The sequence below is a fragment of the Gobio gobio genome, assembly GCF_949357685.1.
Source record: "Gobio gobio genome assembly, chromosome: 19".
Taxonomy (NCBI): domain Eukaryota; kingdom Metazoa; phylum Chordata; class Actinopteri; order Cypriniformes; family Gobionidae; genus Gobio; species Gobio gobio.
The window spans coordinates 45,424,624-45,452,220 of NC_137112.1; positions in this window are offsets into that span (position 1 = coordinate 45,424,624).

Consider the following 27,597-nt stretch of genomic DNA (forward strand, 5'->3'; position numbering starts at 1 on the left):
GTTACAAAGTCCATCTCACTACAGTGGTTCTACAATAACTTTATGGAGTGACAAGAATAGTTATTGTGCGCAAAAAAACCCTAAATAACGACTTATATAGTGATGACGATTTCAAAACAAGGCATCCTGAAGCTTCGAAGCGTTATGAATAAGTGAGTCGATTCAGCAGTTTGGATCGCCAAATTTCAGCAGTTTGGCGGTTTGACACGCAATCCGAATCATGATTCGACTCACTGATTCATAACGCTTAGAAGCTTCATGATGCCGTGTTTTGAAATCGTCATCATGTAAGTCGTTATTTAGGGGTTTTTTGCGCATAAAAACTATTCTCGCCGATTCATAAAGTTATTGTAGAACCACTGTAGTGAGATGGACTTTGTAACGACGTCTTTAGTATCTTTTAAGGGTCTTGAGAGTGTAAAGTGCCATTGTGCCAATGGAGGCCTTTCAGAGCCATCAGATTTCAACTAAAATATCTTCATTTCTGTTCCGAAGATGAACGGAGGTCTTACGGGTGTCGAACGACATGAGGGTAAGTAATTAATGACAGAATTTTCATTTTTGGGTGAACTAACCCTTTCACTACTTGAGCAATTTGAGCTATAGTAGCTCGTCTGTTTGATCGGACCATACAGGCCAGCCAAATCCTTACTCTTGCCCATTTATCTTGTTTCAAACATATCAACTTTGGGGACAAAATGTTCACTTGCTGCCTAATATATCCAGAGATGTATAGTAACGAAGTAGAACTACTTCACTACTGTACTTAAGTACTAAAAGGCAGTATCTGTACTTTACTAGAGTATTAATTTTTTCTCCTACTTCCACTTTTACTTCAGTAGGCCTACATATTTTCGATGAGTTTAATACTTTTACTCCGATATTTTTGTATGTGCTGCATCGTTACTCGTTACAATTATAAAAATGTTATGAATCATTCCATTCCAAACCCACATTACCGCGCATGAGAGAGAGAGAGCGCGCGAGAGTGCGAGAGAGAGACAGAGCGCGCGAGACAGAGCGCGAGAGAGAGAGAGAGCGCGCGCGAGAGAGAGAGAGAGAGAGAGACAGAGCGCGCGAGACAGAGCGCGAGAGAGAGAGAGAGCGCGCGCGAGAGAGAGAGAGCCCCGCGAGCGCGCATTCACTGTCTTTAAAACAACACGAGCGTCTTGCGCTCAAATTGCTCCCTATTTGTTTACATAGTTAAAGGTGAACTATGTAGGATTTTTGCAGTAAAACATCCAGAAACCACTAGGCCAGTGTTATATATTTTGTTCAGTTGAGTACTTAGAATATCCCAAATGTTTTCAACTATTTGTAAATCGTGAGAAAATTGCTATTTTAACCAAGGAGCCGGGACGTGTGAGCTATGCGTGTGAGGGAGTCGCCTGTCGATTGCGTCATATCTGCGTCACCCTCGGTCTCCGGTTTTATTCAGTGAAACACTTTACTCTCACTGCATTGTGAACAAGTGTCATAGCAGCCGCCGAGCGAACGTCATAACTTCCTTTTCAACACACTCAGATAAATCTAATACGAGAAACAGAGCTGCGTTCCCTCACACTCAGCACTGGAGAAGAGGAAGTGCCGCCGGCAACCGTGTCATAATAAAAGTCCCGCCAGCGACTATGCCATAATAACAGTCCCGCTCTTCAATCGCTCCTGTGGTTCCTCAGCTCCACAACACTCGGTCCTGCTCTGCTTCAGACTACAGTAATGTTAATAATCGCATCCATGAACATGATTTCTGCCCGAGTCCTATCCTGACTGTTTTCCACCGGCTGTGAGGTGAAGAACCACATGTCCCGAGATTCTGCGCTCAAACGTGGCGTCATCAAACTACGCCTTTGTTTTGAACAGGCGACCTCTAGTGGACGGAAAAGTTACATAGTGTAGCTTTAATGTGCACTGTGAAGTAACATATACAAACAATGAACAGCTGTATTTTTATCAACTAAGATTAACAAAGATTAATAAATACAGTAACAAATGTATTGATTATGGTTAGTTCATGTTAGTTATTAGTCTAATACATTAACTAATGTAATGTTAACAAATCAAACCATATTGTAAAGTGTTACAAACAAATCATTTACTCAGAACACCTCTTGAAATGAGAATATAAGTGTGCTTACCCCATTTTTTTTTAGTAAGAGTGGTTATAGTAAGATTTAATTTTAATGAACTACTTTAATGACAATATGTAGAAAAATTACCTACCAACATTGTGATTGTCCTTTAGCTTAATCATTTGAAATAATAAAAACAATATGATGTTCAAACTTTTGACTACTTTCTTTAATAACTACATAACACAATACTTGTACTTTTACTTTCAGTACTTGAGTAGTACATTTTAAAATAAACTACTTGCAATACTTAAGTACAAAAAATGTTGAATACTTTAGTACTTCTACTTAAGTGTGGTGCTTAAAGAGCACTTCAACTTCTACTCAAGTCACTTTTTTGATAAGGAACTTGTACTTTTACTCAAGTATGTGTCTCTAGTACTTTATACATCTCTGAATATATCCCACCCACTAACAGGTGCCGTGATGAAGAGATAATCAGTGTCATTCACTTCACCTGTCAGTGGTCATTATGTTATGCCTGATCGGTGCATATATATATATATATATATATATATATAAATCGGTACATTTAGCAAAACAGCGGGTGAATTATGTATATGATTTATATTGTGATGTTATGATGAACTTCATGCCTTTCTGGAGAAACAACACATTATTAGCTGTTTGATAACGTAGTCAAGCCAAAGGCTAATCATATTAATTATCATTATGTGTCCAACACTGTAGAGAACGATACATAAAACTCATTATCATTCTGATACATCGACTTGTAGACGAGCCTGTACACTGTCAGAAAAAAAGGTACATTGCTGTCACTGGGGCGGTACCCTAAGGTACATAACAAAAAAGGTACTAATATGTACCTTTAAGGTATTAATATGTACCTTTAAGGTATTAATATGTACCTTTAAGGTACTAATATGCACTCTTAAAGTACTGATATGTACCTTTTGAGGTACTAAAATGTACCTTTCAGGGGTGAGTAAGGTACAAAGATGTACCTTTTCACTTTTGTACCTTAGGGTACCGCCCCAGTGACAGCCCTGTACCTTTTTTTCTGAGAGTGTATGAGTGAGTGGAGGCAGGGCTCATTTGCATATTCATACATTCACATATACTAAATGAAGCAAGGGTGTAAAGTTACATTCAAGATATTTTAAGGCATGAATACATTTTATTTTTTTTCACAGGACAAAACTTTTAAATATGTCTTTTTGATAATCAAAGATGTATTTTAAGGGATAAAATGACTACAGGGGGACTTTAAAACCCCTCGTTTTGGGTGGGCCTTGAACCTTAATTAGGGAGGTCAAACACCCCTATGTATAAGGAGCATATCTAATCAGATTTAGCAATTCTCTCTCTCCCCTTTCCCTTTCTCTCTCTTTTTTATCACTTTTCTAATCTCCATCTCTTTTCCTGTCTGACTCTCTTATGTCTCTCTCTCTCTCCCTTGTTTAAACTCCCTGTCTTTTCCTGCCTCCCGCTCTCTCTCTCTCTCTCTCTCTCTCTCTCTCTCTCTCTCTCTCTCTCTCTCTCTCTCTCTCTCTCTCTCTCTCTCTCTCTCTCTCTCTCTCTCTCTCTCTCTCTCTCTCTCTCTCTCTCTTGTTCTCCTCCACTGTCTGATGTCTCTCTCTCTTCTCTCTTTGTGTGATTGTGTGCTGGACATGTCTAAGCTTGTGAGGTACGGTGTTTGATGTCAGTTAATTTCTCCTGGTGCTGACAGCCCAATGGTCCCGGCGAGGCCTTCGCCAACTTTCGGTTCCCAAGGTAGTCCCGCTGTAATTGTGGACCCGCCATCCCCCTCCAGTGGATTACAGGATTTCTGCCAATTTACCTCCTGGGATGATGTTGCTCTGTGGGAAAAAAGGTACTCACTGGAGACTCGCACACAATATAGTCTGATATTGAGAAATATTTATTTGATTTATGGGAATTTGTGTCATTTATATTTGCAGCGATCAATATGATAATGTGAGTCTAATAATGCAAATATACAGCAATTACCAACAAGAATGAAGGGAATGGAGCTGATGTCTTAATTCCGACACAATCCTGTGGCGGTTCATAAGAATTGTACGTTTTGGTGAATTGGTGGCATATTATCTGATTTGTATGTTTTCACACACTCTCCTTACGCCTGAGTGTAGGTTATGTTTTGAGGTAGGGTTAGGGATGGACCTTCATGCTTAATGTTTTTCTAAAAAAATCCTCCTTTTTTTGTACAAATTCATGTTTATGAATTCATACAAAATGCAACTTAGTAAAAAAGTTATAATTTCCTGTGAGATTGGGTTCCTACATGATATCAGCCCAATTCGCTTGACATTTGGTGTCGGGTTACATCTTATTTTAAGGTAATGTAGTTACATTGTACTTACTCAAATAAGTACTGAGTAATATTAATTAACTACATGTACTTACTATAGAGTTACGGTTAGGGTTTGGTTTAGAGTTAGTGTCACGATCACCAGTGAGAGTGCCCCGGGATTACCACCAGAGGGCACTCCACCCCGGACTGTCATTCCATCAAAGACTACATTACCCATAATCCTTTGCCTGGACTGATCAGAATTCATTGTTTACACCTGTGTCTCATTTACCTCATTCCCTCTGCCTATATCTAGCCTGTTCACCCAGTCATTCATTGCGAAGTCTTGTTTGTTGTATTACTGCATTTCTGAGCATTTTCCCTGGTTTCTTGTTTCTTGGTGTTTTGGATGACTTGCCCGTTCCTTGGATTACGGGTTTGCCTGTCTCTTTTGTCTTGTTTGCCTGTTTGGACTGCTTGCCTGTGTATGAGCTTTTCCCAATTTTTTTGAGGATTACCCTTTAAAAAAAGCTGCGTTTGGATCCTCAGCCTTCGTGTCTCAGAGCAGTTACGTTACAGTTAGGTACTTGTAATTACATTATTTACTGTTATTACTATAGTGAGTAGTAACGTGTAACTACGTCACCTTAAAATAAAGTGTTACCAGGTGTCGCAGTGATTCGTAATTAAAACGCAAAAATTAATCATTTCACCTTGTATAGTGTGTCATATATAGTGAACGACAACTGACGCCATGTCTGAGATGCTTCACAATGTCACGACAGAAAGACTAGCATGTTAAAAAAAAAATTTGCCACATCTGTGATGTTGACCAATAAGAGCACAGAGGCTCTTCTGTGCACAGCTTTCAAACTTGACGAAACAAAAGAGAGACGATGGTATTGGTGCTGCTAATTATGCAATAGAGGAAAGGTTTGTGGAGCTTTGACAACAATATATGATGTTTTCTCGAGGGACTACCATGACAGAGTGACAAAAAGAAAAATGCTGGGGAACGATAGAGGAGGTGAGTACTGGATTTTGCATTAAGCTATTGCAACCATTGTTTGTTTACGCTCTTTCTTAAAGGGGTACTTCAGCGCTTGGAAGTTGAATGTGTATTTAAACTGGGCCGTTTATGTAGTATAAATGGGAAATTATTTTTGCATTTGGTGCCTTCTAGACTGAGAAAAGCTACGCCGTAGGCTGTGTGTTGCACGCGTACCCTACGTCGTACCCTGACGCGCACCTCTCCAAAAATGTAACAACGCGTCAATTCTACGCGGACCGCAAGCGCTGTGATTGGTCTGCCAGAACCCCTCCCTCAGGTCAATAAATAAATAAAAAATCTGCGATAGGATTGTGTGCGTGTGTGTGTCCAGAAATGGGATGATAGTTCCTTACGTCTGCTATAACACAATATTTTGCAGTCCCGCGATTCTTTATGCTAGTAAATAAATACATAGATCCGCTGAGTATAGTTTATTTATTTTCTCATTTAAACCAAAGATGTTAATCAGTAATTGTATATCAAGAACAGGGACACATTAGGGTACATTTCATGAATGAAGTCTACGCAACAGCAATCGATTGCTCGAGCCACAGCTAGTGAAAACAGCGGCCATGAGCTCTGCATGATTTCACAAACACATTCCAGCGCCAGATCACCTTATTTAACTTTACTAATCAACTAGAGATGCTTCATTTGTATTAGATACAACAACTCAAGCTGCAAGAAAAGCCGCTCTCTCACTGCTGCTGATATTCCGACATGAATGTACACATTCTACACAACAAGCTGCTTCTTCTTCAGCTATTATCTTGATTACACCATCATGCCCGAGGACACTGCCTACTAGCGTCTGCATGTATAATTGCACATTGACGCGGACAACAGCGCAGAAGTATAAATGCTCACGACGGCGTCGGCTACGCGCGTAGCCTACGGCGTACACTCGACGCAGAAGTATGCTACGAGGCCACTCCCAAAGCCACGGCTACTGGTTATCACTTGCCCACCGCGGCACCGCCCCCACGTCATTATAATAATTTCATTCAGATAGACTTTCATAGGAATTCATTGAAAAGTTTAAACACTCACTTTGCTCTGCACCGCTCCGCTCCGTTATTAATGTCCGATCCGAGCGGCCGTGCACATTTACATTCTGTGAGTGAGATCCCACCCCTGAGAGGGGTTGAAAACATGCAGAACAGCTCCTTCTACTGGCTGTAGTCTCTAGCCTCTGGCCAAAAAATCCTCAGATGATGCAAAATGACGATATTTGCGTCATCGGAGGATTTTTTCCTGAAATAAAATGCATAATTCTCTCGTCTCAGGGGGACATGAGGTGGGAAATTACCATAATTTGAATATACTACCGGGTTTCTGCTGATACAAAGCTTAATGCTAAATCGATTAAGTAACACACCAGCGCCTTTAAGAGTCAGCAGCTAACTCCGCCTTCTGAATGACATCACGCACATCATTAAAGACGGCAAACGATGATTGGTTGGAAAACAACGTGTAGTCTGACTTGTTGCTTGTCCACAACATGACAAGATTTTTAGGATTCAAAGTCACTTAATCTGACACAGTGACTATCGAACAGACAAAAATATTGTGTAGTCTGAACCTGGCATAAGTCTGCAACAAGTTCAAATTCATTTTGCAGTTATTTTGCCAGTTGTATTTTAACAATGTGATTTTCAGTGAGGCACAAAAATTACTTTTGAAACATTTGCTACAATATAATGAAAATATTCCATTTATCCATCCATTCATCCATTCATTCATTCATTCATTCATTCATTTAGTGAGCAAAAATAACACTTCAAACATTAGCCATGCACTAAAATGTTTTTAACATTTGTAACCCAATGCACAGGATAATGGTCAAGTCACTTTTATTTATATAGCGCTTTTTACAATGCCGATTGTTTCAAAGCAGCTTCACAGTGTTAAACAGGAATTTAATTCGGCTGTACAGCCACTCTGGAGAAAACGGTGATGTTATCCAGCTCATTTCAATTATCATACAGTGACAATGCGGGCAGATCAGTAATTTAGTTGACAATGGTGAAATAAAAATATTCATGATTCTGAAGCTGAAAATACATAATTATTTTAGACGAATATGCTTGGCCTCTGTCACTGACTAGATATATTTAAAATAATTCAGGCCACTTTTTACTGGAAACATTATCAGAACCCACAAATATTCCCCCATTGCATTGTTATATCATTATATTCAACATTATAAATAGTAGTTTAATATAGTACTGACACTAAAACTAAATTTTTTCGTGCACTGTAATTTTTATCTTGGGTGAACTGTACACAATACAGATTGTCACTAACCACGATACATATTGTTGCATTTTTGTATTGCGATATTTTGTGACACGATATATTGTTACACCCCTAATATCAACAGTACGTTTTATTTAAAATGTTTATCAGTCATAATGCACCTTTGTTGTCTTGCCCTCATTATCATGAACAAAATCAAAACCCCATGTCAATGACAAATGAACATATGTTTTAATATAGTTTATGGTGGCCTTTACGAAAGCCATCGTTGACGTCTTTAACATATGAGAGAGAGAGAAAGTCACCCTGTAGTCTAGTGTTGATGGAGGGGGAACCATCTAGAATAAATAAGTGACGACCCCCCCCCCCCCCACACACACACACACACACACACACTGGATCAACAGAGCAACATCAGTTACTGTTGTGAGCATTCAGTCTGCCTTTAATGGATACGTTAAAAACGACATACGCAAACACGGTAACATAATAGTGCTTCTCCCCTAAGAGCACTACCGTGTGTATTTCCCAAACGCTTGTGGCTTGTACTGTGTGATTTCCCAAGGCCGAAGTGCTTGTGTAACATCTGATTTTAATTGTTGGCATTGTTCCGGGGAAAGACCCCCCATGGCAGCGATCCACACCATCATTTAAACAAAATATCACCGATGCTGAAAGACACATTGTGCGTGTGTACATTTGTAAAATCTGTAACTGCACCACTTTTCTTTTCAGGAGAAATAAAAGTTGAACATCAGCCTCATTGCTGCAATCGAGTGTGGGGCATTCTCCCGGCGCAGGACGTTTTAAATTAACATCTCTCAGTGAGGAGGAATTGCTCTCGCCATTGTGAGAGAGGAAAGATAATCTTCGCTGGTGGCAAAGTGCCCAAACTTAGTCTTCGTGGGAAGTCCACACTCCCTTCCCCGACATCTGCCAACGAGGGCCTTCAACGACACCTCACTGTCTCCAGAAGCAAACATTTTCCAAGAACACAGTAAGAAATATATGCATGTTACTTTAAGCATGAGTTATTTCTACCTGATGTGGTGCTTCAAAACTATTTTCAACTATTTGCACGATTTGAGGAATTACTGATGTCACAAACGGCCCAGGATGAGTTTCAAATTGCTTGTTGGTGTCTTATTTTTGTCTTTTTGATCTCATGATCATGGAAAACCTGCAATATCAGTTATTTTAAAAGGCCTGGCCTGGAATGAAGAAAGTCTCATTATCTATGTATAAAATCTGCGTGTATACAGATATACTAAGAGACTTGGTGAAATAGTGTTTAAAGGGACAGTCCATCCAAAAATGAAAAATAAGTTATTTTAAAGAGTGTTTGTAACCAAACAGTTTTGGTTACCCCTAACTATATGGAGAAAAAAAAAAAAGACATTTCTCAAAATATCTGTTTTATGTTCCACAGAAGAAGAAAACATTGGTGAACTATCTCTTTAAGCATCAATCTCAGCCTAACTTTTATCAATCTATAGAAAAAAAGACAATAAAAATGTGCTTATGTCATTTAAACTGTGCATCGGTCACTTTTGGGCATTCATAAATTGACTCATGAAACAATGAATTCACTTAAAAGATCCATTCAAAAACGATTCGTTCACAAATGGGAATCCTGCATTTAGATTTAAGAATTAAACTTCAGAGCACATTCCATCAAATGTACCCTCTGACCATCATTTTATAGATTTTATCATTTGCATTGCTTATTTTCCAGTCCGTGAACCCAAAATTGCTGAGACAAACAAATTTGATTCCTCTCATATCTCTCCTCGTGCCCCCTTCAAACCGAACACTTTTTCAACCTCTGAAACCATTAGTGAGAATTTATCACTGCTGAATCCTGCAATAAGTCACTCAGCAGGCTCCGACTTGCCAAGTCCTAAATTTCCTGACGTGTCGGGGCCTGAAGGAGCGCAGAGGCCTGATAAAACTCTTCGATGATTCCTCTTTCCCAGAAAAAGCAGCGAATGCAAGTGTTCTCCATATTATGACTGCTTGGAGATGTGATATGCGTGTCTGTTGGAGAAAGTGTTGCACTGGTGTGTTCCACTGTCTGCTGTCCCCCTCCCTTTGTCGGGTATTATAATGATGTCTCCTTGCCAGGCCAAATTAATACCGGTTAATTAGTGCCTGACTTGCTGCTAACAAGGTTTTTGTTAAGGCTGCTCTTGACACTAAATGCCGGTTTTAAGCTGTGGACGCTGCCAAGTCGCCCTGCCAGGAAACAGGAAATGGATCAGGACTTCATGTCACCATAAAGCAACAGTAGAACGGTTCCCAGGGCCACACTGGTCTCCCAGAGAAATGACATCACCTCTGAAAATACCCCCCAACACGGCGATAAGAAGAACTGCCGTGATCACAGCCAAGACGAAAGTATGATACATGAGCACGATCAAGAAATCGAGAAAAATTACTTAAAAAATAAAGCTCAGTGTGGTTCCCAACCGCCAGCTTTATTGTTATAAATCAAGACAAAGGTGATGTTTTGGTTTCATATAAATATGACATTTAATTAATGTAAAACTTCCTCAGTTTGTTAAAAACCAAGCAAAAAGTGTGTTTAAAGCAAGGCAGTTGTAGTAAAAGTCTATTGGGAATTGCACAACTGTTTGCTTGGATGTACATTTGATACATATTTGCATTACCCTAGTGGCTTACACTTTATTTTGATGGTCCACTTTAGACATTCCACTTTGTAACTACACGTCAACTAACCCTGTTAGTAGACTGTTAGGATAGGGTTCGTAGAATAAGTTGACATGTAGTTGCAAAGTTACTTATAGTCAATCTGTTGGGGGAGCTTCAAAATAAAGTGTTAGCGTATATTAAGCAGACAATCTACTAATACTCAAATGAGATGATTAGTTTACATGTAGTTGCAAAGTTACTTATATGTCTGAAGTGGACCATCGAAATAAAGTGTTAGCATCTAGTGTGATAAAATCACTTACTAACCTTGTCAACGCGAAGTTAAATCCAATTTTCAAATGGTAAACATATTTAAGTGGGTCAATGACATGACATGTATTTTTTTGTGTCCGAATTCATTATTTTCCTAAAAAAAAATATATAAATACATGTCACATATCAATATTTCCTTTATAAGATACTAATTTTTGAATATCAATTGACTTTTTGAGTTGTGGTGTCTCAAAGACCTAAAATGTCAGGTGGCGCGACTAGCAAATTTACATTTAAAAGTATCAATTCCCACTGCAATTGCAAAATGAAGTAAGAAATATAAATGCAAACCATTATATAATGTATACAAATAATACAAAATTAAAAAAAAAAACATAGAAACTCCTTATGGAAAATTGTGTTCTGAACACATAAATGTCCGTTTATATGAATTGGACTAAAAGGGCAATACAAAGAAAAGGGAAAGGGAATTTATGTGATATGCATTTTACAATGATTCATATGCATATTGTATATGTATATTATTTTAAATTAATATATGGTCACACCACCTGACATTTTTGCGGTGGTAAAATCAGAAATCTTGTTTAATAATGAATTAATGCTGGTTTAAAAGCTGTAAACCAAATATGAATCAATCACACATTTTTTGGACATAAAAATGCATTTTAAAACTCTTTTGCATAAGATAATTATTATTTTTATCTGTCATTGACCCAAGTATGTTTAGTCCAAGTGCTAAAAAGACAACTTAAATCTGCACTGCAATGTAACTTTTCCGTCCACTAGAGGTCGCCTGTTCAAAACAAAGGCGTAGTTTGATGACGCCATGTTTGAGCGCAGAATCAGGGACATGTGGTCTTCACCTCACAGCCGGTGGAAAAGAGTCAGGATAGGACTCGGGCAATTATAGGAGATTATTAACATTACTGTAGTATGAAGCAGAGCCATAGAGAGAGAGAGTTGCGACAACGGAAGTTCAAAACGCTTGATAGTCACGTGATTCATGTAGACCTCGAATAGTTCCAGGAAGTGCTTTGACGGGCAATTCAAATTGATAGTCACAGTGACAGAACTGCGATTTTTGGTAAATAATAGTCAATAAATGCATTAATTTTCAATAATTTTATTACACATCGACATGTGTATGTAGCATGAGTATGTAGTTACAGCGATGTTGTTTTTAAAATATATATTTTTTTAATGATGAATAATCTACACAAGCAGGCTTTAATGTACAAGTTATTTTGATTAAAATGTGCTGATCATTTAAAATCTTACTGATTAAACGTCTTCCCTTTTAAAAGTGCATCACAAACGGTCTGTTCTGCTGTAACTCTATGGCGCGGCTGCTACTTCCGGGAACTATTGAGAGTCTCAGCGAGCCGCCATTGCTGTAAAAAAAACCGTTCCATTGGAGTCTATGGAGTTGTCGCAACTCTCTCTCTCTCTATGGCTCTGGTATGAAGCAGAGCAGGACCGAGTGTTGTGGAGCTGAGCAAGGCCGGAGGAGCGATTAAAGAGCGGAACACACACCTCGCGAGCAGCGGGACTGTTATTATGGCATAGTCCCCGGCGGGACTTTTATTATGACACAGTCGCCGGCGCCACTTCTGCTTTTCCGGTCATGAGTATGAGGGAACACAGCTCTGTTTATCATATTAAATACATCTGAGTGTGTTGAAAAGGAAGTTATGACATTCGCTCAGCGGCTGCTATGACACTGCAGTGAGAGTAAAGCGTTTCTGCCAAATAAAACCGGAAACCGAGGGGAATGCAGATATGACGCAATCGACAGGTGACTCCCTCACACGTCCCAATTCCTCGGTTAAAATAGCTCTTTCTAACGATTTACAAATAGTTAAAAACATTTGTGATATTGTAAGTACTCAACCGAACAAAATATATAACATATGGTTTTTGGATATTTTATACTTGAATAGATTAAAAATGCTTTAACGCTGCATTCACACTGGGTGTTGGCATTAACGCTTCTCATTTACTTTGAATGGGTGACGTCATGCATTGCCGAACTGAATTCTGGGTTCTGTTGCATCGTGTCACTGGTGTTGCTTGTGGCAGAGGTTTTAAAAATTTATTTTCAAGCGTAAATGCAAGTGTCAGCCAATCAGATCGCCTAAGCAAAAACCCTAGCGCAGACGATAGCCAATTGCATTCATGCAACACCGGAAAAGAATTGTGATTGGCTGTTGTCACTATGATGGTCATGTCAGCACCAAGCTTCAGACACGCCCTCCATCAAGCGTTGACCACGACGCCAGTGCGAATGCAACGCAATAAAAATAGAGATGCCAAAAACTTCCATCCAAGTTTACTCCTTTAACAAACTGAAGGACAGTTCAAAATTGCCACAGTTGATTAGCACAGCAATTAGACTTGCTTAACTTGTTTTCAACCCAACAATTATTTAAGATTATAATGATCCATAGTATTTTGTTCCTGATATGGACGTCAATGGGTGCGTCAACTGTCTGATTGCAAACATCCTTTAAAATATCTTCTTTTGTGTTCAACAGAAGAAAGAAACAGGTTTTTGAACAACTTTTTTTGGGTGAACTACTCATTTAAATGACTGATTTAAATTAGAAAGAATGATTGGATTTCATATTTAAATGTTAAATTCTGTATTCTAGGACTCGTGAGTACATGACATCATACCAGCACAATAAAACTGATGTACAACACCCGGGAGACACGACCATCCTAAACCCTTGACAAGAGGTTGAGGGTTTGGCATATTCCTCAAATTCCAAACTGTACTCAGATGACACAAGATTCCATCCCAGAAGGAAAAGAATGACATAGAGACAGAAAGCATGCAGCGCATCACGACACACACGTCATCAGGTGAGACCTGGAAGCTGTGCGAATCCAAACGGTGTAATTAAGGTCTTCCTGCTGATTGATGGAATGGGATCTTCTTGGAGAGGAAGCAACATCCTCTGCTTTCATTCTACTCATCCATCATTGTTAGCGAGTGTCTGACAGAGAGAAGGAGGTTTTTCACGACATATGCTTGAGCTCACATCTGCTTTTTTTCCCCCCTTCATGCTTCTCTGGCATAATTCCACAGATTTTTAAGCCAAAACTTCTCTGTTTCTGAATGGCGCTGTAAGGTATTGTTGCTTGTTGCCTTGAGTTATGCCAGAAACATACTTCACATAAGTAAAGAGATGCAAATATTTGGCTAGTATTAGGCCATAAATTAATATTCAAGTAGATATTTCAACTATTTAACTAGCTCTTGTTGGTCTGCCATGACTGTAGATGACCTGAAAGAGAAAACGGACAATGTCTGACAAATGTGTGCTGTATCCATACACTTTTATCCATAGAAACTTACCAAAAATGATGGATGCTATAAGCATTTTACAATAAGAGCCATAATATTTGCAGTACATAAGGACAAATTAAGTAAAGTTGAGTAAAGGACAAATCAAGTACTTTAAAAAAAGTATGTGTATTTTGCATTTACTCAATATTAATTGTAAGACTTGAAATATTTTATTGAATTTTATTGAAATGTTATTGCATTTTCTATTTAAATATATTTTGGCATTTGAAGGTATACATATACAGTGGGGAGAACAAGTATTTGATACACTGCCGATTGCAGGTTTTCCTACTTACAAAGCATGTAGAGGTCTGTCATTTTTATCATAGGTACTCTTCAACTGTGAGAGACGGAATCTAAAAATCCAGAAAATCCCATTGTATGATTTTTAAATAATTAATTAGCATTTTATTGCATGACATAAGTATTTGATCACCTACCAACCAGTAAGAATTCCGGCTCTCACAGACCTGTTAGTTTTTCTTTAAGAAGCCCTCCAGTTCTCCACTCATTACCTGTATTAACTGCACCTGTTTGAACTTGTTACCTGTATAAAGGACACCTGTCCACACACTCAATCAAACAGACTCCAACCTCTCCACAATGGCCAAGACCAGAGAGCTGTGTAAGGACATCAGGGATAAAATTGTAGACTTGCACAAGGCTGGGATGGGCTACAGGACAATAGGCAAGCAGCTTGGTGAGAAGGCAACAACTGTTGGCGCAATTATTAGAAAATGGAAGAAGTTCAAGATGACGGTCAGTCTCCCTCGGTCTGGGGCACCATGCAAGATCTCACCTCGTGGGGCATCAATGATCATGAGGAAGGTGAGGGATCAGCCCAGAACTACACGGCAGGACCTGGTCAATGACTTGAAGAGAGCTGGGACCACAGTCTCAAAGAAAACCATTAGTAACACACTACGCTGTCATGGATTAAAATCCTGCAGCGCACGCAAGGTCCCCCTGATCAAGCCAGCGCATGTCCAGGCCCGTCTGAAGTTTGGCAATGACCATCTGGATGATCCAGAGGAGGAATGGGAGAAGGTCATGTGGTCTGATGAGACAAAAATAGAGCTTTTTGGTCTAAACTCCACTCGCCGTGTTTGAAGGAAGATGAAGGACGAGTACAACCCCAAGAACATCATCCCAACCATGCAGCATGGAGGTGGAAACATCATTCTTTGGAGATGCAAAAGGGGACAGGACGACTGCACCGTATTGAGGGGAGGATGGATGGGGCCATGTATCACGAGATCTTGGCCAAACAACCTCCTTCCCTCAGTTAGAGCATTGAAGATGGGTCGTGGCTGGGTCTTCCAGCATGACAACGACCCGAAACACACAGCCAGGGCAACGAAGGAGTGGCTCCGTAAGAAGCATCTCAAGGTCCTGGAGTGGCCTAGCCAGTCTCCAGACCTCAACCCAATAGAAAATCTTTGGAGGGAGCTGAAAGTCTGTATTGCCCAGCGACAGTCCCGAAACCTGAAGGATCTGGAGAAGGTCTGTATGGAGGAGTGGGCCAAAATCCCTGCTGCAGTGTGTGCAACCCTGGTCAAGAACTACAGGAAATGTATGATCTCTGTAATTGTAAACAAATGTTTCTGTACCAAATATTAAGTTCTGCTTTTCTGATGTATCAAATCCTTATGTCATGCAATAATATGCAAATTAATTACTTAAAAATCATACAATGTGATTTTCTGGATTTCTGTTTTAGATTCCGTCTCTCACAGTTGAAGAGCACCAATGAAACAAATTTCAGACCTCTACATGCTTTGTAAGTGGGCAAACCTGCAAAATTGGCCGTGTATCAAATACTTGTTCTCCCCAGTGTATATACACACACATATATACAAACACACAGTGTTTGGCAGTTACTGTATTACTGACTAAGGTGCTTTCAGTGTCCTATAGGTTTGTTCATTTTCTCTCAGAAGAGATTTCTGAAAGAATATTTATAGGTCATATGTTGTGTGCTCTTGGCAGTGAGATCTCATGCTGTATTCAGCACAGCTTGTGTGTTTCCTCCATATATAATCTGTGTGTGTATGTGTGTGTGTGGCGGGGTCATCAAAACCACCTTCCTCTCCATCACTCTTCAGCTAAACTGAGATTTTTACCATCTCTCTCCTTTAATTAAATGCATGTTGATTTTCACTATAACAACAGTCACTTTTATGATACACAGTAAATGTAGCACCTGACAGATCTAAGAATCAGCTCAACCAATGCCGTGCCAATGAGGAGAGCCGTCATGTTTCATTACATTACATGATTCATCACATTACACGGGTACTTGCCACCCTGACAGTTTCTATGCAAGAGCATCATATGCAAGATCGCATGCGTTCAGCTTGGCTTGTTTCTTCCTAAACACCCATAAGAGGACGCATTCTGAAGTTTCTGTTTTCCTTTTTTCATTCCTCACTCTTACAAGGACATACACAAAAAACCCAAGAACGGAGAAGTATTTACATCAGCACAGGTGCGTTCAACGCCTTCATGAGCCACATGCACAACAGAAGTCCTCAGACTGAAGGGAAGCTTTGTTCTCGCAGAGTCCAATTGTGAGGGAAGAGCTTGAGAAGGTGCCTGGAATGATTTGTATTGTTGCCTTTTTTAACAAGCTTGATTTGGAATCGATTCTAATTGAAGCCATGAGTCGCTGGTGTTTTATCCTCAGCTGTAGCTTTTGTGATGTCCCAGCCAAGTTTGCGACTTGACAGCTGGAATCAATTTTTTCCGGGTTGCCGTGTAGCTTCAGTTCTCTGAGGTTTTTGTTAGAGCAACATGGCTTAAGCTCTTTAAATCCACTCTGACACATCTCATCTCAGGTTTTGCTTTTTCATGATGAATGGAATTATGAGACAAATAAACACTTGAGAAAAGAGGAAAGGAGCCAAAGATAGATCATCCACTCCTGCGGCACTAAATTTACACAAACTTAGCAGTTGGATTGAGTTTAACGCTAATGGTTTTATCCTAGATTCTCAGTGAAGAGCTGTTTGTGCACTGGAAAAGTGCACACTAATTGACATTTTTCACATTTCACATTTTTCATTTGTGGAGCAACTATGCTCGAACCAGAGCTATGCTTCGGACCAATCAGATTGTCAGGGCGGGCTTTATACGATGATGGATAGATAATCAACAGGAATGTAATCATCCACGTCACTAAAGGGCGCTTGGGTTTAAGTCATTCTAATCCTAAACTGAGAACTTGTTCGTATATGCGTTCACCTTTACTATTTCTCTCAAAAATGATGATTGTGTTGGTAAGTACAAAAAAAAATTTTTTTTTTTTACAACACTGGCAAAGATCGTTTACACTCATCTTCTTCTTCTACTTCTTCCAGCATGCGTGCAGTTCTGTTGACAACTACACTCTAAAAAAAAAAGGTTCTATATTGCACCAAAAATGGTTCTTGGCTCGTAATCATAGGGGAACCTTTTTTAGTGCTATATAGCACCAATTTTGGTGCTTCAGTGGTTCTTCAGCGGTTCTTCAGAGGTTCTTCACCGGTTCTTCAGATGTTCTTCACCGGTTCTTTGACTAAGGTGCTATATAGCACCTCTGAAGAACCGCTGAAGAACCACTGAAGCACCAAAATTGGTGCTATATAGCACTAAAAAAGGTTCCCCTACACTCTAAAAAAAAAGGCTCGTAATCATAGGGGAACCTTTTTTAGTGCTATATAGCACCAATTTTGGTGCTTCAGTGGTTCTTCAGCGGTTCTTCAGAGGTGCTATATAGCACCTTAGTCAAAGAACCGGTGAAGAACCTCTGAAGAACCGCTGAAGAACCACTGAAGCACCAAAATTGGTGCTATATAGCACTGAAGAACCGCTGAAGAACCACTGAAGCACCAAAATTGGTGCTATATAGCACTAAAAAAGGTTCCCCTATGATTACGAGCCAAGAACCATTTTTGGTGCCATATAGAACCTTTTTTTTTTTAGAGTGTATGATTACGAGCCTTTTTTTTTAGAGTGTATGCGTCGCTCAACATACGTCACTTAATCCGTTGCTCTGATTGGTTGTAGGCCTATCCAATTGACCGTTCGCAAAGACCCACCCCCTTTAGTTACCGTTGCTATGTCCGACAAGTGCTCTCACACCACACACATATTCTCACGTAGAGAAAATACATTGCGGAGCAAAGAGGACACTGACAACACGTTGACAGACAGGACAGAGCAAGTTACTTTTGATATGAAACAAAGTCTCAACTTTGAAATTGTAATTTTTTAAAGAAATGTAAACAATAAATAGCGTTTTGTGGCTCTTTAATGTGTCGTGGTAACTGTAGCGCCTCAGTTAAAGCTGCCCGTGAACCGATTATCTCTTTCTTCTAGTTCATTGATAAGCACGAAATAAACATGAATAAACACTAAAAGAAATGTTGTTTCAACTGCAGAAAGACATCAGTACACACCGTTTTTCCAAGTTCAAGTCCACAGTCGTTAATCTACAAACTCTCCTGACTGCTTTGTCGGACAAAACGGCAGATTCGGCGATGTGATTGGTTAGATCGCCTGTCAATCAAACTTGCTGCGAAGGGTGAATTAAGAGCACAGGCATTTTCTTTCCTGGTTTGGTTGAAACACACCCCATAATCACAGCCCAATGGAGCAGCATCAGACTCATATTCTGACTAGAATATGTCAGACTACATGGATTGACCAAAAAGAGCAGAATTTATAAAAATGGCCCCATTCAAAAGGTTACATACCCTTAATTCTTAATACTGTGTGTCATCACTGGGATGATCCATGACTATTATTAATATTTTATTTTGTACTTTTTTTGGTGATGGTTGTTCTTGAGTCCCTTGTTTGTCCTGAGCAGTTAAGCCCAATGTTCTTCAGAAAAATCCTGTTATCCGAATAATTCAGTTTTCCAGCATCTTTTGCGTATTTGAACCCTCTCCAGCAGTGACTGTATGATTTTGAGATCCATCTTTTAGCACTGAGGACGACTGAGGGACTCAAACACCAGTATTAAATAAAAAAGGTTTAAACATTCACTGATGCTCCAGAAGGAAACATGATGCATTAAGAGCAGGGGGTGAAAACTTTTGAACAGGATGAAGATGTCTAAATATTTCTTTTTTCATTTAGTACTGCCCTTCAGAGGCAACAGAAGATTCTTACATGTTTCCCAGAAGACAAATTAAGTACAATTTACCTTGACCTTCAAATTCAAAAAGTTTTCACCCCCGGCCCTTAATGCATCGTGTTTCCTTCTGGAGCATCAGTGAATGTTCAGCCTGATCTCATGAAAATGCATGTATATAGCACAAATTGTATTTATCGTGTGATTTATACGCCAAAATGAGTTATTTTGGTTTTTGTTATATACACGTAACCCACAACACTAAACCCAATGGGGTGACAATGCATATCATATGCACGTAAAAACAAATTTTGGCATATAAATCACCCAATAAATACAATTTGTGCTATATATACGCATTTCATGAGAACATGTTGGAATGTTTGAACCTTTTTTAATAGTTGTATTTGAGTCCCTCAATCGTCCTCCAGTGTGAAAAGATGGATCTCAAAATCATACAGTCACTGCTGGAGAGGGTTCAAATATGCAAAAGATGCTGGAAAACTGAAGAAAGTGCAGGACCTGGAGGATTTTTCTGAAGAACGTTGGTCAGTTTAACAGCTCAGGACAAACAAGAGACTCAAGAAAAACCATCACAAAACAAAAAAAACACACAGTATTGAGAATCAAGGGTTCATAAACTTTTGAACGGGGTCATTTTAATAAATTCAGCTATTTTTTTGAAATTCTAATACTATTTAAGTATTATTTTATTTTATTTTTATTAAAAAAAAAAAAAAGCCATTTAAGGGTGTCTTTTATGTATTCAAATTCCTGAAGCTATGGATTGTATGATGTCAAAAGTCTTTTGACTTTATTAATGATTGGTTACCTTAACCACTGTATTATGCTCAACTTGCATTGCTCAAAATCCGACTAAAACATTACTGATCATAATAATCCTCTAGCTCATGTTATACTTTATGCAGGTCTGCTGTACTTTCAGCGGAGGGACATTCTTGAAGGAGGGGGGCTCGTTCACACCACGGTCCCTCTAGACTGTGGATCTGGTTTATTATGGGAAACAAGCCCTTCCTAGCCATAACTCTTCCTCAGTCCTCTAAAGCTTTGGCTGCCCGTTTACTGCCCTGTCTGCCATTGTCTGAAAGGTCACTGATAACCGTTACCATGAGGAAGGAGCCCCAAATCCCTTCTTTATGGGAACTTACACATTGCTTAGGCTTGACGGAGCGGTAACCCTTAGTAACCGCGTCCCATTGATCACTATATTGGAAATGCATTGTGGGTAAAGGAATGTCAGGTTCCTGCAGGGAAGAGGTGTTTGTGCAACCGTTAATCTATACATCAGCATCCTGAAGTTGACATTCTCGCATGAAATGTCTGTGTTGATGGATTTGTGCTCTGCACGTTTGATTGAAATAGCGTCAAGATGTTTCATTTGCTTCAAACTAGGAACAAAATTCTGTGCTAATAGAATTCCTGCCCTGGCATGCTTAACGGAATAGTTCTCCTAATAATGAACCTGTCATCATTTATTCACCCTCATGACATTCCATGACTTTCTTTCTTCTGTGAAACTGTGAATCTATTTTGGTACTATCATGATATGGTGCTACATGTCAGAATTTTCATGCATTCTTCGCTTTTTTATCGCCAATGTATGAACAGCTTGTAACGAAAATTAAGACCTTCCCCGACTTCCTAGGTTGTCTATGAAGCATGTAGACTGATTTGTATGTGATAGACTCTGGATGTGACGATAACCTCTCTTCCATTCAATGAGACAAATGATAATACATTGTTCAGAATAATGCAGAAAGAGCCTTAATGTGTCATGCAAAGAAAAGGAATTATTCAAATAGTTTCACATTGCCAAATCTATATACTCTCAAATATACTTTATAATCAAACTATCATAACCTGTCGACATGATACCGGTGAATTGCAGAGCTGGTGCAAACATATATTGCTATGCTTTCTTAAAGGGATAGTTCACCCAAAAATGAAAATTAGCCCATGATTTACTCACCCTCAAGTCAGGTGTATATGACATTCTTCTTTCAGACGAATAAAATCGGAGTTATAAAATCGGCTGGGACTTTACTTGATAAAGTTTTAAATATGGATATTTTTCTTACACAAACACATCGATTTGCTTCAGAAGGCCTTTATTAACCCCTCAGAGCCGTGTGGAGCACGTTATTTGATGGACAGATGCATTTTTTATGGACTTCAAAAACAGTCACTGCCATTTTAAAGCTTGGAAGAGCCAGGACTTTTGTAATATAAGAAGAATGTCATATAAACCTTGAGGGTGAGTAAATCGTAGGCTAATTTTCATTTTTGGGTGAACTATATCTTTAACTGCTGCTTTCGGCCCGCTGTCATTTTTGTTTTGTGTTTTTGTTGAAAGGAAAGTGTGCAGCACATAGCTATTCATCTATTCATCTAATCATCGCTTTCAACAGCGTCTGGATATTTGTGAACTGTATATCACTGCAAAGGTATTTCCAAGTGAAAAATGAAAAACAACTTCACTGTGAGTAGCTATATCGGACATTTGAATCACATTCATTCTCTTGTGCATTATGTGTGCATGAGTACGAGCAAGAGCCAAAAAGTTGCTAGCTGCAGTTCACTAAACGGCCACCGGTGTCGCTAATAACAACAGTTTCTGAATTCTACATATAGCCCCTTTAAAGGGATAGTTCACCCAAAAAATAAAAATGTTGTCATCACTTGCTCCCCCGCAAGGTGTTTTTGTTCGAAAAAATAAGATATTTTAAAGAATGTTGGTAATCAAACAGTTGACATAGGGGGGAAAAATACTATGGAAATCAATGACTACCGCCAACTTTCTGGTTACCAACAAGCTTTAAAATGTGTTCTTTTGTGTTCAGCAGAAGAAGAAAAAATCATACAGGTTTGGAACAAATTGAGGGTGAGTAAATGATGAAAGTATTTACATTTTTGGGTGAACTATACATTTCATATTTTAATTAGCATTTTTATTTTCCGCTTTCATTTCCGTTTTAGTAAGATTTAGTTAAGAATTTTCTTTCGACTCAGTTTTAGTAATTATATATATATATATATATATATATATATATATATATATATATATATATATATATATATATATATATATATATATATATATATATATATATATATATATATATATATATATATATATATATATATATATATATATATATATATATATATTCCAGTTCTATTCCAATAAATACAAAATTTAATAGGTTTAGTTTTTATTAACAATACAACCCTGTGGAATATAAAAGGATACATTTTTAAGAATGTACTTAATTTTTTTCTTTTTTTGGATTAAATTACTGTAAATGGGAACTGGAGATTTCAAGCTTCAAACTTTTGTGTTAATTATCAAAATTTGCTTCAAATCTTAGATTTTTAAGTCCTTAAAGTTGTTAAAAGATCAAATGTGTACAAACTTTTACAATTATGGCAATTCATACGTACACTACTGTTTTTTAAAATAAGCATTGCTCACCATTTATTTAATCAAAAATACAGTAAAAACAGTAATATTGTGAATCTTAATCATAATTATTCCAAACTTTTGACCGGTAATGTATTTATTCTGCTCATGGTAATTAAATAAGATCCATTGTCACAATTGCTGTTTTGTTCATAATGATTTTTGATGATATCTATGAAATGTTATTTTTCATATCATTATTTAGTTTTTCAAGTATTATTTAAAGCTGCACTATGTAACTTTTCCGTCCGCTAGAGGTCGCCTATTCAAAACAATAGCGTTCTCTCAGCGGCTGCTATGACACTTGTTCACACTGCAGTGAGTGTAAAGCGTTTCTGCAAAATAAAAAACCGAAACCGAGGGGAACGCAGATATGACGCAATCGACAGGCGACTCCCTCACACGTCCCGGTTCATTGGTTAAAGTAGCAATTTTCTCACGATTTGCAAATAGTTAGAAACACTTGGTATATTGTAAGTACTCAACTTATCAAAATATTTAACACTGGCCTAGTGGTTTTGGGATATTTTACGGAAAAAATTGTTCATAGGGCACCTTTAATGCAACAAAAATAAAAAATATTTCCATTATATACTAAAATTATATGTAGTCTACTACACCTTTCCACTGGATCTTGAATGTCAACGACAGATTACAGTGATCTCAGTTCATTAGATCTTTGCAGTCGCCTGTCCTAAAGATATTTTCTGTGATTGTGAAGGCTCTTCCGATTCATTAGCTGCTATAGTAGACAACTGTAGGGATAACAAAATGCAGTAAATGGTCAAATAATTTGCACTACAAACCAGTGTGCTTATAATTACGATAATAAGTTAAAATAATATGATAAAAAATAACAGTTTGCAATATGAAGCAGCACAGTTTTTGTATAGCTAAATTAACTGGAAGCGATTGAGACCCGGGAGCCTTGACACAATCAGGTTACAACTTTAAGAATCAGGCGAATAGATGCTGCTCATGGGTGACTTCCTGTTTCCTGCCCCGCCCCTTCAGGCAGGTGTCACTCAGCCCGCACACGCAGCGCTGCTGATCTCCATTTTCCCCTCCAGTCTGTTGACGCTGTGAGTAATATCCTGGGCTGAAATGAGACGGAAATGACAGCGGCGGCAGCAATGCCCAGCTGTGAAACTCCCAACAACACGCCGAGATAAGAAGCAAGAGCTTCCCATGTCTCTGACCCTTCCCAGGGCTGAATAAACCCCCGGCCAGAAGTATTCAACTTTGGTATGCAACTCATCTTAGGGGTGGGCCAGTAAGTAACCACCTAGCAATGCCATGGCAACCAACCAGGCATTTTGCAGTCAGGCACCATGCACATTTCCTTCAAAAAAACTCAATTTTGAGCATATTTATTTTGTTTTTTATTCCCTGCTCCCCTGCCAGAGCTCATTAACATTAACTCAACCATACAATTATCCTCTCTGTGTGTTCTAAAAGGGGGAAAAAACAGCTTTCTACAGACAGCATAATGATAAAATGCACATGAAACTGGTTTACTTTCACTGAAAGGACATTTCTTTTAGTCCCACATTATTAGTTCCTCTCAGCAGCTCTGCAGATGTCAGCAGAGATGCGGTCAACCTCTCCAGACGCTCGCTGTCATTTCACACACTCTGGAAAATGCTGCCAGTTGTTGCTGCCAAACATCCATTTAAAAATTAAATCATACACCAAGTCAAAATGCATTAGGAAAGGGCTGCAATATGATGTTTGTCATTTTCAGAAGTGCAGACCCTGTAGGGGGTGTTAGTTTGGAATTTGCTCAGGCCTTGATAGCACACAATCATTGCCAAAAAGTCTATTCTATGTGTGTGATTTCCCTCTGGAAGATGTAATTTTTTTTAAATGTTTGTTTATCTGTAATATGTCACTAAAATGGGTTCTGTCGGATACTCAAAAGATGCCAAAATCTAGTGATCTGCATGTGGAGGCAACATTTTATAGCTAACCATAAAGAAACATTTACAGGTGTAACAGTAAGTGTGTAATTTCTGTGCCACTAGCTCTATTCCAAAAGTAATGACCTTTAAAATAATGACCCTCTGATAATGACTTTTTGGGACTTTAGCTTATTCGCTGTATCCCCCAGAGTTAGATAAGTCCATACATACCATTCTCATCTCCGTGCCATAACTCTGTCTGACGCACACACCGCTAGCCTAGCTTAGCACAAAGACTGGAGGTAAACAGCTCCAGCTAGCCTCCTGCTCAAAATTAATACAGAATGCAATTCCATTTGATGTCACTAGTGGTGGTAAACTTGCGAGCTGTGTCTGAAATCGCCCCTAATACCTTCATTCACTAGTCCCTACTCCACTAATAGTCCACTTGAAGGAGTGAATGAAAATGAGTGAGTGAATTCGGTCAATGAGTGCGTTGCTTGGTGGTTGCTATACTGTTTTGGCTGTTTGCTATAGGCTGTTTTAAGTGTTACATACTGGCCTAATTCTGTATGATATTCTGGTCTCTAGATATGATTTGGTCTCTCTTTCAGTGTTGCTAGATTGTTTTGGCTGGATACTAAGGCGTTGCTTGGTGCTCCTTTGCTGTTTTGGCTGGTTGCTAGGCTGTTCCCATGGCATGAAAATGTCATTTTATGAGGTGTTTTAACATTAATACGAGTTCCCCTAGCTTGTATATGGTCCCCAAGTGGCTAGAAATTTCGATAGGTGTTAAACGAGTTCTGGTAGTCCTGCTCTGCCTTTGAGAAAATGAGAGCTCAGACGAGCCGATCTAGAATCTTCCCTATATGTCATCATACGGGGAACGGTTACCTCCCCTTCCTCCGCACAGAGAATTAGGAGAAAATGGATTCCATTTCGCAATGTCAGCACAGGCTTTTACGATATGGATTCGACAGCACCGCCACAAACAGTGAGTATCAGTGTTCTTTAATGCCTGATCTGTGATCAGTGATTTCTGATGTGTAGCTAAATATTCAAGTTCACACAGACTTTCTTTATAAATCGTTTATACATCCATGAATCAAGCCTGTGACTAAACAATCAACTTCACATCGTTTCTGTTACGAACATGAACCAAATCTGTTACTTAAATTTTGATTAGACGCTAGATTAACGATCAAAGAACACACTCTTTATATTGTTCGGAGCTGTCAATCACACGTAGACACACCCCTTCAAACAGAGCATTCAAGCCAGAGGGCTAATATCAGAATAGAAAAATGCCTTTCATTTCTAAATTATGACATTTGATGATGTAAAAATCATACTAACAATATAAGCACACCTCAGGAGACATTATAAAATAATTTTAAAAATACACGCCATGGGACCTTTAAGTGGTTACTTACTGGCCTAATTCTGTATGATATTCTGGTCTCTAGATATGACTTGGTCTCTCCTTTAGTGTTGTTATGCTGTTTTGGCGGGTTACTAGGGCGTTTCTAGGATATTTAAGTGGTCACTTACTGGCCCAAGTCTGTATGATATTATGGTCTTAAGATATGACATTCACTATTCCCTACATTACTCCACTAATGTAGTCCACTTGAAGGAGTGAATGAAAGCGAGTGAGTGAATTTGGACACTGAGTGCGCTGGAAGGGCTGCTATTCTTGCATAGTTTGTGCTTGCTGTTTAATAATGATTTAAAACTTAGCAAACGATGTATAAAAAAAAACGATGTATAAACATGTAAATAATGTATAAACCTTAATTAAGCATTTTGATAATCGATTAAAAAGGAATTTATACCTGTATGATATTATGCTGTAGCCACATTGGAAAATCGGATTGGAAAATGATGGATGATTGCTGTGGGAGGAATCTTCTGGTGAGATGGGGCACGACCCTCACAGTGCATTATGGGTATTCTCTAACCGTTGAGCGTATAGTACACTCGTTATTGCAGTGCATTATAGGATTAAATGAGTGCACTCGATAAAGTATGATCTCTGACACAACCTCTGTCTACAACTCTGCATATCCTTACGGAATGTGCTGTTGACGTGTGATGTCTGCGCGAACAAGTGCGCGGAGGTATGGAAATGCATATGGTAGAACATCCTTTCATTGCCTTCGGACCGAATGCAATGAATGGACGAAAATGTTTTGGTCCTGAGACTTCCACAGACTTTTCCGTGTGTCAACTAAAGAACTTTCTATCCTGTTGGTAATATCTCTTTTTATTGCAAAGAAACTGCACTGCATCGCCAACATCCCTTTAACAAAAAGGCAGTCCCTAATGACACCATCCTCCAGGTAGTGACATCATTTTGGAGGGAAACCAACAGCAGTAAGTATTAGTAATGTGATTAGTGTTTCTGATGTTATTTCTTCAACTTATCTTGTGGATCTCTGTACTGTGATCTTCCAGTATGTCAATATTCTGTTTGAAATCAATAATTATTGAGTGTTTGCAATGGATTTCTTGAATTCCATGAGGTTTTGTGGTATTAGTTGATTTGATTCACTCATTTCTAAAGATGGTTCAGATATTGTCCATATGTAAGCCATTAAATCTTCACCTTTAACTCTTTAAAGGTGGGGTAGGTAAGTATGATCTAAAACACTGTTGTCCAAATTTGTTTAAACTTTCTTTATATGTCAATACATAATTAAAATTTAAGTACTCTGAAAAAGAGAGTATAAAAATCGAGTGACTCTAGACTTTTTAATCTGCAATAAACACCGCTCATTATTTTCGTTCGGGCCGAATCAAGTGATTGGCTTGGGCGCCTGTCACTCTCTCTCGTTACCATGGCTACCGTCGCTTTTGCTCCAGGATCTGCCCACATGCGCGCCCCAGTGTTGCCAAGTTGGGCTACTTCAGCACTGTTGCCGCGGCTGTTTTTCATGTCCGCGGGTTGAAGCGACCCCAATTATGTGATATTTTGCCCCGGGATTTGCGAATTTTAGCAGGCAGCCCTTCCAAAAAGACACATATTTTACCCCCCAACCGGAGAAACACGATTGGGCTTGTTTTGGGCTAGTTTTGAGT